Source organism: Enhydra lutris, unplaced genomic scaffold, assembly GCF_002288905.1.
Source record: "Enhydra lutris kenyoni isolate GAN:26980312 unplaced genomic scaffold, ASM228890v2 scaffoldscaffold7, whole genome shotgun sequence".
NCBI lineage: Eukaryota > Metazoa > Chordata > Mammalia > Carnivora > Mustelidae > Enhydra > Enhydra lutris.
The window spans coordinates 25495899-25508204 of NW_019154091.1; the positions used below are offsets into that span (position 1 = coordinate 25495899).

Sequence of the window (12306 nt, forward strand, 5' to 3'; positions counted from 1 at the left end):
TGCCACCATTTTAAAGATAACAGATTCCTCCAGAGCATAGAGAGGGATGATGTGACTCATTTAGTTCCACTGCACAGCTCTGAGTCACCTGGCACTTGGCCAGTCAAAAGTTTCAGAACCTGATGTTTCAGATTCTTATCCAATATATATTTTTATCCTGGGAGCCTGACTGAGGATGCAGCTGACTGAATCAGCCTGGGGCTTCTCTTCGGGAAGCAGTGGGAAGCCACTTCTGCTCCTTGCTTATGTAACCATATGTCGCACAAGGCTGACCCAAGCAATGTGATCCAAACATTATTTTTGTCTCCCACCATCACTTTAAACTAAATTCAGTGGAGATCAATTTCTCTTGTCCATGAATAAAGTCCTTCTTGCATCACTCTTGGTGTTTCATTGTAAGTCAGTCTCATTTCAGAACCTTAATATATTCAGTCGCATATACTAATCAAAAATCCAAACTTGAAGTCGGGGTTAAACCATCACCCCTTCTCCAGCATAGTGTGCTTCCCAAGATTGTGGTGGGGCATAGTCTGTGGTCCTTCTTTTCTTGCCTTTCTCCCAGTTCACCTGTGCTACCTGTGATTTCTCTCTGGCTGGGTCAAAGTAGGGCCTTCACTTGGATGAACCTGGCAGTGGTTAAAGATGGAACACTCGGGTGAGGTTGGCAGGTGTAGCAGTTGATTCTTTTCTCCTGTGGGAATTCTGTGGGTCCTTCAGAGGTTTCTTGTTGCTCTTGCAGCTCCCTTGATCTGGGATGATTGATCTCCATTCTTGGTGGCCACTTATGACACTTTCTTCACTCTGAGGTAAAGACATTTTCTTCACCTATGATACTTTTCTTCAAGAGGAGGTTTTTTTAGTTGAGGTCTCTGTGCCCCTCCATACAGCTCTATTGGACCAAGAAGACTCCCACATTGTTCCTCTTCCTGCCCCATGGTGGTGCCTTATCAGCCCATGATCTGGGGTCAGGCCATCTCCATGCAGCAGGAACCTCCTGGCTCCATTGAGGCACCTGCCTTTAGAGTCCCGGGTGAGAGTCAGATACCATTCCCAGGCCACGTCGCCTTCCTCAGGCCTGAGTGAGGGACCAGTTCTCTTTGTCTTTCGATCACAGGGAGCACTTCAAAGCTGTCCAAGTAGTTGCCTTGGAGCCTCCATCTTTAAGACCCACCCCCACTGTCTAGGAGGTACACTTCACTGTCTTAGGTCAATCTCTCTAGAAGCAGAGCCTGAAATGAGGATTCTTATTCAAGTGATTTATTGAAAAAATGTTCTCATTAGAAAAGGAGTGGCAAAAACAGGATAAAGCTTGGGGAAGGGGGAAGGCAAGCAAGAATGTAATCCCAGCTGGAGACTAGTTTCAATCTGACCCCACAGGGGAAACCCTACAGCTCAAAGTACATCACAAAGATAGTCCCACCTTGAGGCAAGGAGTTCAGTTTATACTCTCCTGATAGTTGGGCCAAGGTTTGCTGAGGTGCTTATGGTGGGGGTGTTCAGGTGGCAGGTGCTATCTGGCTGAGGGCAATTCTCAGGAGAAGGAGGCAGCTGGATGTTATTATGGGTGGGGAATCGGGGTGGGCCGGTTGGTCAAGGGGATTTGGAAGGGCCTTAACAACATTCGCTACACCCATCCTATTCCCTAAGGCTCAAGATATGTTCTTCCTTAATCTTATCTTGATCTCCTGGAGCAGTTTTAAATGGACTAATTGGGAAAGGGAGTGTCTGTCTCATTCACTTTGGTATCTGATATCTATCATCTTGCTTCTTAGTCGAAAGAAAGTCCAGAAGAGTTCTCTTCTAACCTTCTCTGACTCTGAGCAGTGTTCAGCTGTATGATACCAGTGACCACAGAGCACACCTCCTTCTTCCTACAGAGCCCAGAATGGTGAGTGAATTCAAAACCACGTTTGGCAGCTTCCCTGGTAGCCATGATGTATTTATTGCGCTCCACATATTCTTTCTTTCCGCAGACCCTGCTTGAGATATGGCTGGTGAGAAAAGGGAGCCCTCTCTGTCCTTGAAATCAAATACAGTAACTAGAACAAACCCATATTAGTAAGCATATTAAGTAAACTGGACTAACAAGGCACAGAGAACAACTTTTAGAGTATCCATGACTATAAGCCTAGAACTGCTCTTTGGAAATCTTACTGAGGCATTGAGGAGCTGTAGGGAGAGTAACAGAGAGGAGAAACCATGATCCAGCATGACAGGATCTCACCCATATCACCCATATGGCTTCTTCCAGAGAAGCCATTAAATGGCTGGAGTTAATGAGGGGTGAGGAGTGACAGAGGGAGCTGAAAGAATCAGCTCCCATGCCCGGTTTCCCATGCCCATTTCTTCCTTTTTTTTCCCTGTTACACAACAGAAGAGTCCCATAGTCTGGCATGACAATAACCACCCAGGCCTGGGTGATAATGACTGTCTAGCTTGCTGAGTCCCATAGCCAGCCACTTCGATCTATCTTACCCACCTGGTTGGTCCCTATAGGTAACTGGGTTTGTGGCCTCTCAGTTACAATATTTATCCAGAGTCATACAGCAAGTGACAGATTTGGGTAGGGGCCCATGCCAAAATTGAAACTTAGTAGTCACTGAGAGGAAAATTATAGAGGGGCCAGGACCTACAAGGACTCCCCGCCTGGTCCAGGAGGGTTTGATGTTGAACCAAACTGGGATAAGTATTCAGCCAGCCTGGCCAATCATAGTTCTGGTGAATGTAATGAAGAGACAGGTGTTAGATAGTAAACCCAACTGGTCTGCAATACCAGTTCAGGGTCTTAGCAGAGTCAGTGGCAAGCCGCTGGTTGCCATTAGAAAAATTTGGCATGAATTAGCAAGGCCCCGGGGCTGGCAGTGGGGAATAGGATCCCAATCCCAGCTTGGGGGAATGGAGCACTGGTCAGAAAAAGGCAGAATTCAGTCCTGGAAGAAGAGCTGTAAGATCAGGAGAGATCTGAGGTCAGAATAATAATACCAGGACATTGCTAGAACTGGGACTAAAGTCCCCGCAAAGCCCGGAGGTGGCTGACCTTTGGCAGAGTCACCTGAACTCTGCAAGTACTTCCTTGCTGAGGTCCTAGAGGTCGGGGTGGGGGCCGGAGGGGTCAGTGAGAGCTTAGTGTGGAGGCAGGAGTGTTTCCCACCAAGACAGAGATACATTTCCTGGAGCCCCTTTGCCAGGCATCTCCCCCACATCTCTCATTCACCTGCAAACTCAACTTCACTGAGTAGAAAACCGACTTTGCCCTGAATCTTCACTACTTTGTCTCATATTTCTAATACCAAAGCTGGAACAAAACAAAGGGAGAATTCTGAGAATTCTTCGGCTTGACAGCAGGTGGAAAAATGAAGCCCACAAGGCTGTCAAGTACCATGTGAAACAACAATGGCACTTGGCAGCTGTTACTTTTAGTGGGCACTAAGGTTGATGAAAGAGCACAGTTGTACAAAAAGGGGGGGAAGTAAGTGACAGCTATGGAGACAGCTGGTGAAAGACTTGTCTCTGAACGTACAGATACAAAGGTTTACTGGAATACATTTGAGGGTGACCTTCTTGGATAATCGCGCCTCACTATGACTTTAGTTTCCAGAGTGTTTCTTTCTGTTAAATTGTGGAATGGATAAGTTCTTTAATCTGGGCAAAAAACAAAACCCTTAAAAGGTCATCCAGGCTGAACGCATAATAATTACCTATATTTTCTGGGTCCTTGCTACTAGCCAGGTGCCACGTTAGCTGCTTTATGTCTCACTTACTTATCACAACAACCCCAGGAGCTAAGGACTATTCTGGTCTCCATTTGCATGTGAGGAAACCGGAAGCTTAGAAAAGTGAAGTGAATTACCCACACACGCAGCACAGGTGAGAAGTAGAGCTTGATTCAAAGCAGCTTGGCCTGTCCCCAGAGGAAAAAAGTGTGTAAGTCCTTCCCAGTGGTACAGACCCTGATGTGGCCTCTTTGCTAGTTGGCCACCCAGCATCCATCCTCACAAGAATCTCACACTTATTCAGGATGACAATACTGGGGAACTTTAATCTACCAGTGTAGTTTTGCTGGCCCCAAGGAATGACTTCCCTGTGCCCATGCCCTTTGCAAGGAGACTCATAATAATAACCAAGAGGACAGCTAAGCATATAACTAACATTTGGTCAGTGCTTATGTGTTAGGTACTCTTCCAAGCCCTTTACATGGATTTTGACATTTAGTTGGTTACCTAGTTATTCATTTATTACTAAATTGGTTATGTAGAATTAATATTTTTCCATGTAAACCATATCTTAAATATAGGCATATAAATACAAAATACACATATTATGTAATATGTGTATTATATAAATACATATAAATACATATAAAATGCTGAAGTACCCAGTTTATCCATTAAAGCACTGTTTAATCCCTAATAACGTGAAACCGATGTGCTAGTTTGAGTCTGAGATCCGGTGAGTCGACAGTCACTTGGTAAAGCAAGAATATGAAGATAGAGAATACTTGTACGCTGGACAGTTTTGAAATAAATATATTAGGGATCCTGACAGTCTCCTATCCCTCTGTGTGTCTCAGTGTTCTCTGATCCCCCCACCCCCTGCCCCACACTCGTTGTCCTCATGTGGCACAGGTCCTGAAGTGTGATACACAACATTGACCAAACTCCTTCCAGGTGCCTCACGATTCAAACCTGACTCAGTCAAAATTTGCCTTTTCTCACTGTAGAAATTTAAGATTGCTTTTTGGAGGAATATAATGTCCAGTCAGGGCCTTGTGGGAAAGAGAAGTGGGAAAGACAGCCCAAGCCTTTGGGAGCCAGGGGGCACAGTATCCTGAGATGGGCACGCGCACAGTGGAGGTCGGGAGTTGGGGGGTCACTTCAGGAGTCTGGCTTCTGCCTCTCTTGCCTCCTCCCTGCTGACGGCAGAGCTTCCTTGTCCACTACGGAGTCCAAGGATCCTCTGTATCTTTCAGACGTATTTTCTACAGTAGCCTCAGTGGAAACTTCGGAGGTAGGAAATCATGGTGCTTTTTCTTCATATTTACAAGCCAGTTTGTCTGATATGTAGCAAAAGTAGGAAAAGCTTTAAACATTGGTCACCCCAGCAATTCCACACTCAGGAGTGGTTTTTCAGCAATGAGGGAAGAAACACACTAAAATGTTTGCCAAAGTGGCATATTTTTTAAATATGGAAAACAGGCAACAACCTAATTTTCCCAAATAGAGGGTCACTGGAGTTTTTTTTTCATTATTTCCCCAAAGTGTTATTTAGAAAAGGAATTTCTAGAAATTATCCTTAAAGCCTGGAGGGGAAGGTGGGAAACCCCCCCATTTCTTAAATAACATGTAACATTTTTGATGGAGTTTGTTGTTTCTTTAATTGTTTTACAGTTAGAGTTGTGGCTTACCGAGGGCAGGTGCTGGGGCAGCCTCCTTAGGTGCAGGCAGCAAAGGAGTACATTTTCTGTAAAGGACTTATAAAAATAATACCTTGAATAATCAGTTCAAAAGATTGGTCTGCTTTTTGTTATCATGTGCTGGCTATTCTAAGCAATGTCAGTGATAAAATGTTCTTCCCCACAAAAGACATTTTGTTGGTTTAAGCTTTAAACAATTGCTGTGGTTACTGTGGAGTTTAAGTAAGTATATGTAAGCTTCGAAGTAGCATATCTTGCTCTTGCCTTTAATAAGCCTTGTATATTAAATTTGGAGAACTAGCCATATAGTTAATTTGGAGAACTATATAGCTTACTCAGTGGCTGCCTTTCTATCGCCGCCCCCCCCCCCCCCCCCCGTCCCCTCCATCCCCATGGATTCATTCACAGACTCTTTTCTGTGATTCAGCCACAGACTCTTGTGAGAATACATTCTGAATTGTTCAGAATCATTTGAACTCCCTTCAGGTGCGTTTTTATGTCTCCATCCCCTTTGGTACTACGTATTTCTTCATTTAAGTGAGTAGACTTGAAAGAAATAATCATAGCATGGTGACTTCAAAAACAAACAAACAGAAGTTGTGTCACTTTAATTCTGACATTCTCTGTGACCACTCTGAGTTTGTTATTTGTATCTAAATTTTAAAAAGTCAAAATGGGCATAAAATGCAAAGTGTGATATTTTTGTTTAGTAAGTGCAAATTTTACTTCAAGCATGAAATACTTTACTGAATTTAAAGTGGGTTTAAAAAAAAAAAAACACCTGAAACTTACTCTTCTTTTTCAATTATTGTTTGTTTTAAACCTAAGAAAAAATCAAGAAAAGAATTAACATTCCTGATTATTACATGCCTATTACTAAAAATAACTTTGTCTTATATAAGAGGGTCTTAAAAACTCATCTGCTTCAAGTGTCAAATATCCTAGGTGTGTCATGGCTTGGGGGGAAAACCTACTAAGAAACCAAGTGTTACTAAGATTTCTCTGAGACTTGTGAAGATTGTTGGTGGGAAAGCAACTGGCCACTGTGTGTGTGTTAGTTTTTCCAGAAAAGAAGTCCAGGGCACATGGATGTGTAATCATAAATTCCTTTCTCTTGCACAGTTTGTCCCTAATAGCTCACATGACATCCACCTACCATCATGGAAGATAGCAGTACTCCTGAGCAATTTCCAGACTTTCAAAAATAAGCACTGCTTTAGAAGCTGAGTTATTTAAGGATAGCAAAAGCACTGAGGGAAACATCTAACATCTACCATATTCATGAGCAGACAGATCTCAAAGCAACCTATTATTAGGGTAGTAATCTGGCATCCTAGAAGAAGCACAGACTTTGGAGAACACCTGGACTTTGGTCGTGGCCCTACCAAAATAATTTGCTATTAATTCATCCAAAATGTTTACTGATTCTCCACTGGGGAAGTGCTGGGAATACAATGATATACAAGATAGATATGGTCTTATCCCAAAGGAAGGGTACTCCCCACCCGAGGCGGGCTGTGTGTGTGGGGGGGGAGTCAACACACAAATGGATGAAACACTTATTTGTTCTTTTCAGTTCCAGGAAGGAAACAAATAAATGGTTCCCGATTGCTCCTAGGATAAAGAAGGAAATTCTTAATATGGTCCCGCCATTCTCTCCAAGTGCATTTACCACTTCTCCCTGTCTCTTCCAGCCACAGCCTCCTTTTAGTTCCTCAAAAGCACCAAAGCCTTCCTGTTTCAGGACCTTGACTTATATTGTCCGCCTACACCCTAATCTGCCTCAGTTAGTTCCTAATACAACCTTGGATCTCAGGACAAATATGTTGGCAGAAAAACTTCCCTGATGTCTACCTACCTACATATCCACTCCACATCGCCCACCCCAACAATCAGTCACCAACTCATATATTCCCCATAGCACCCTGGGCTTTTTCTTCATAACCCTAATTATTGATTTGTCTGTGTAATCATTTGGTTAACATCCATGTTCTCTCCCACCATAATCCGCTGCCACTAGACTGTAAGCTTCATGGGGGCAAAAGTTCTTCTCTGACTTGCACCATTGAATTCCCAGGTCGTAGCACAAAAGATGCTTGTGGAATGAATGAATGGAGGTAGGCATAGGTGAATATGAGTATGTGATCAAACTAAAAATCCTTCCACCAGGGATGGGCCTTAAAAGAATTCTTCTGTGAGGAAAGCTTGGCTGTCCAAAGAACTTCCTCATTTCTACTCTCCCTTGACTGGCCTGTCCTGTCAGGTTATTGTTGTTTTGAGTTTTTGCTTTTATGAGTACCCTCCCTCCCATTTTCTTTTTGCTTTCTTCTACTTCTTAAATTACATTTACGTTACTTTTTTTTCTTTTTATGATTTGGGCTTTAGCCCCATCTTAATTTTATAGCTTTCCATTCCAAAGCTTTCATCTCTATTTCACTCGCCCTCAGTCTTTTCGAAAATTATTTTTATTGTATTTTTATTAGTTAATCTTAATTTGGGCTATTTGGCTCTAGTCTTAACTCCTATTTGTCTCACTGCTTTCAGTTTTTTCTATATCCCATTTCAAATATAATTTTAAAATAGGTGTTATTTCTCTCATAATCTATTTTTAATTTGTTAATTTGCTTATTTTTAATAGATTAAAGAAGCATCATTTGACCATGGAACCTATCTTTCTTTTTACTCCATTTGTTCTCACTTCCTTCTTTCTTTCCTTCCTCTCTCCTTTAACCCACTGCTTCCCTCAGTGCCCTTTATCCCATTTCCACTTTCCCACTTGTATTTACAGCAGCTAAAAAATTGAAAGTCAGAGGAATAGAAACAGCAGAGAGAGTTTGCTTTATGAACATGGGAGGATAGCTGTCTCTTCCCTACCAGTTTTCCCTGCATCAGCCTCAGCTTTGTTAAGGATGGTTCTCCCCAGAACCCTATTACAGAAGATTTGGTGAATTCAGTTAATTCTATTAGGGGAATAAGCCTCGTTTGGTAGCTGGAATATTTGATTTACAGGAACAGTGTTGTTTATTAATCCCTCACCATCTATCTAGCCCTTAGGTGTGGAATTAGGGGGAACTATGCCAGCTCCATCCCCAGGAGAAGTTTCAGCCCTGAAGGGGATCCTAGAGGTAGGTCTGATCCTGGTGAGGTGTTCACAGAAAATGCTGGTAGGATGTTCCAAAGTGGGGAATCCACAGCCAGTGCTTTTGTATCACCTAAAACAAGCTTGCATTCATCATTCTACCAAGGATGTTTCCCTTTCCTTCTTGCCAAGTTGAGAGGAGTATCTTCCTTGGTTCTATTTAGTCTCAACTTTCTTCCTTGTCCTGAGGGCTAGTAGAAGCTAGAGAGTCTGAGCTGAGGGCAGTCTCACAAACAGAGTTTTAACTAAGAGAAGAAGACTCATTTCTTTGCTTCAGAATTAGTTTAAATTTTAAATCCTGTACCTGGTCATTGAGGCCTTCTTAGAGGAATGGATTTCTAGGAGGTAATAGGAAACCCCCCTCACTATCTGCTCCTAGGACGTGGGTCTCTTCAGCATTCTAAGAAAAGTCCTTGCACCAGGGATTTAGACTGAGTTAGCAGGATCTTCTGTCCATCACTACAGGGGAGAGTTAGCTGGCATTCTGAGGGAGCAGGATCCCTGAAGGCCATGCTGACCATACAATCACACCCCATCCTCTCTCCTCAAATCTAACATTGGGTTCCTTTGTAGGCTTCTATTCTCTTTTTCTCAGTGTGATCTCCTCCACTCCACACTCATTGGAGAGTCTAAATCCCTTCCCCCTCAGGTTCAAGAAGAGAAGCACTCTTATGGTATAGACCCTCAGGTTCTCACTGTCTGGTGATTCTTAAGAACCTTCCTTTGAAAATCCTCCTTTGACCAGCTCATCACCTAGCCCCATTCCAACACCAGTGATCTGGAACTGTAGAATCAATTGAATTTCCTCAACTTTAAAATGGGGATAAGGTCTACCCCTTAAGGGTTCTTCTAAGGACTGTATAATATATTTATACAAAGCAGCTGATGTGTATATATACCAATGTCTGGCATATATGAGAGGTGGTTAATAAAAGTTAGCTATTTTTACTATTGGATTTATCTCCTTGCCTTTTAGAAATAGATCTGATTCATCAAATCCATAGATCTATAGTTTCTGGCACAGAAAAATATATTCAATACAATCTAGAAATCTTTCCAGGAGGCCAAGCCCTGTCTCATACTGAAAATAATTGGTTGGGTTAGTCCTACATTTTATTTTTAAAGAATTGAGTTTTAATCCCAGTTTAAGCAAATAGGAATTACTCTCACTTCCCATGTTTGAGTCTATGCTGGTATGGTATATCCATTGGATGAGACAGGCCAAATGTTATGGTAGGACTTGGGTTCTAAAAGCAAAGGCCCTAGAGCACTTTCCATGAGAGAGGTGAGTTAATCCTTGTATGCTGGGCCCATTTATACATGAAAAATTAACCCACCAACGTGATCTACTCCATTAGATACCCTCCATTTCTTCCTCAACCTAAAATCAGATTGATCATTACAAAAATCTACAATTTTAATTTGTCAGAATTTTATTTTAACAGGGAAGTAGACATTTAGTGTTTTAGGGTATGGATTAGATGCATACTTTTAGAGAACAAATCATAGGGAAGCCCATAACCACTTAAACTTGCTGTAAGTCTAAAACCAGTCTAAGTCGGGGCGCCTGGGTGGCTCAGTGGTTGAATCCTCTGCCTTCGGCTCAGGTCATGATCTCAGGGTCCTGGGATCAAGTCCTGCATCGGGCTCTCTGCTCAGCAGGGAGCCTGCCTCCTCCTCCTCTCTCTCTCTGCCTGCCTCTCTGCCTACTTGTGATCTGTCTGTCAAATAAATGAAAAAAAAATAAAATAAAACCAGTCTAAGTAAATTTGAGCAGAGTAGGCCTAGAACAAAAGTTCATTTCTAGAAGACTGAGATGGCTTTAGACTTGTGGTTATTATTATTTTTTATTATTTACAGTAAACTTTATTTTCATTGGTATATCATTTGACATAATTTCAAAGTAGGTCAGTGCTCTAAGATGAGCCAAAGAACAGAGATCCTAAAGCTCATAAAGGATGTTTTTCATACTCTTCTGAGTAGGGCATGGGGTTTCAGTGCCCCCAGTGTTGATACCTAACATTTTACCCCTTTAGGCTTCACCTATAGATATGGAAAGAAGAGATAACATCAACATACAAGAAGCAAATGGTATGAGAGTATAATAAAAAGCTCTTGAGTTATATACCACCCATCTTTTTAAGGTTGTAATGATATTGACTGATTTCTTCTCTTGGAAAGTTCAATTTGTTTTGTTTTAAGTAAGATGTCAGAATATGTGAAAATGCTATACTTGTGTATCTTAATACAGTAAAAATAATGAAAGTTTTTAAATTCTTCATGAGTCTAAGCTGGGCCATGACTATTACTGTAGAGTCTATTCAACATACTAATTCCAAGTTTGGTGATCATCAATAAACTGGCACCTGTGATTAAACCTGGAAGAGTAATTTGGCAAAATGTACCAAAAGTTGAACATACACATACTCTATAACTTAGCAATTCTGCTCGTAGGTAAAAACCCAACAAAAATGCATACATATATGCACCAAAAACATGCTCAATAATATTCACAACAACACCATCTGTAATAGCCAAAAGCTGGAAATAACCCAAATGCCTATCAATAGTACAATGGATTAACAAATTATGGCTTATTCATAAAATTTAATGCTACCTGAGAATGAGCTCTTTACAACTACCTGGAGCAACATGGGTGAATCTCATAAGTTTACTACTGACTGAAAGAAGCCCAGCACACAAAAAAGCACATACTGAATGATTACATTTACATAAACTTCCAAAACAGGCAAGACATAATCTATTGTGAAAAATATACATAATGGTTGCCTTTGGGGGAAGAGTATTAACTAGAAGCAGCTTCTAGGGCATTGGTAAGATACTGTTTTTTGTCTCAGGTGCTGGTTGCATGGGTGTGTTTATTTTGTAAAAACTCAACAAGCTTGGGTACCTAGCTGGCTCAGTTGGAAGAGGGAGCAATGCTTGATCTTGGGTTGTGAGTTCAAGCCCCATGCTGGAGGCAAAACAAATGAACAAAAACAGAACAAAACAAACAAACAACGCCCCCCACCAAACCTCCAACTCATCAAGCTGTACACTTGATTCATGTATGAACTTTCCTGTATATATGCTACACTACAATAAAACTTTACTAAGAAAAGGCAAGGGCCAATGACTTTGGTTGGGGTAAGTGGTTGTCCTTTGAGCTCAGGAATGGAGAAAAACAAAACGTATACAGACATACACACTCAAAACAAAATGTAAGATGTACACTAAACATCAGTAAAGGTTATCACTGGATAATTGGATCAAGGGTAATTTTTTTCACCCCTGTCTTCCAGCCCTTTCCAGATCCTTTTTAAGGAGTCTATATTCCTTTTGCCACTGAAGGAGAAACAGAACCCAGAAGACCCTTAAGGCATTGGATCAAACTGCTGATAGTGAGCTCTTCCTTGTTGCAAGAAATCAGTCATCTCTTCTTCTTATTGCAAGAAGTATGGATTTCATTCAAACCCTCTGTGTGCCTTCCAGGACTGTGGGTAAGACAGTTTAGTGTTAACTATATTTTGAAATATAGATATAACTATAAATATAACTGTATTTGGAAGTTGGAGAGTTACAAGAAATAAATAGATATTAACCTTCAAGGAAGGAGTATGGGAAGATCAGGAAAGGCTTCCTGATGACATTTGATCTGGGGGTCAGGAAGGAGAAGGAATTTGTGAAGCATAGTGGGAGAAGGGGGATAAAGGACAGGAGGGTCATGGTAGACAAAGGAGTTACGCGGGTAAGG

The 12306-nt window shown here is 41.6% G+C and overlaps 1 long non-coding RNA gene across 1 annotated transcript; it reads left to right on the top strand.

Moving 5' to 3' along the window:
- The first annotated feature begins 750 nt into the window (after nt 1–750).
- LOC111142348 lies at nt 751–12044 on the top strand. Its single transcript, XR_002640259.1, has 3 exons — nt 751–806; nt 1773–1888; nt 11855–12044. It is a non-coding gene; the product is annotated as an uncharacterized LOC111142348 (long non-coding RNA).
- Nucleotides 12045–12306: the final 262 nt, after the last annotated feature.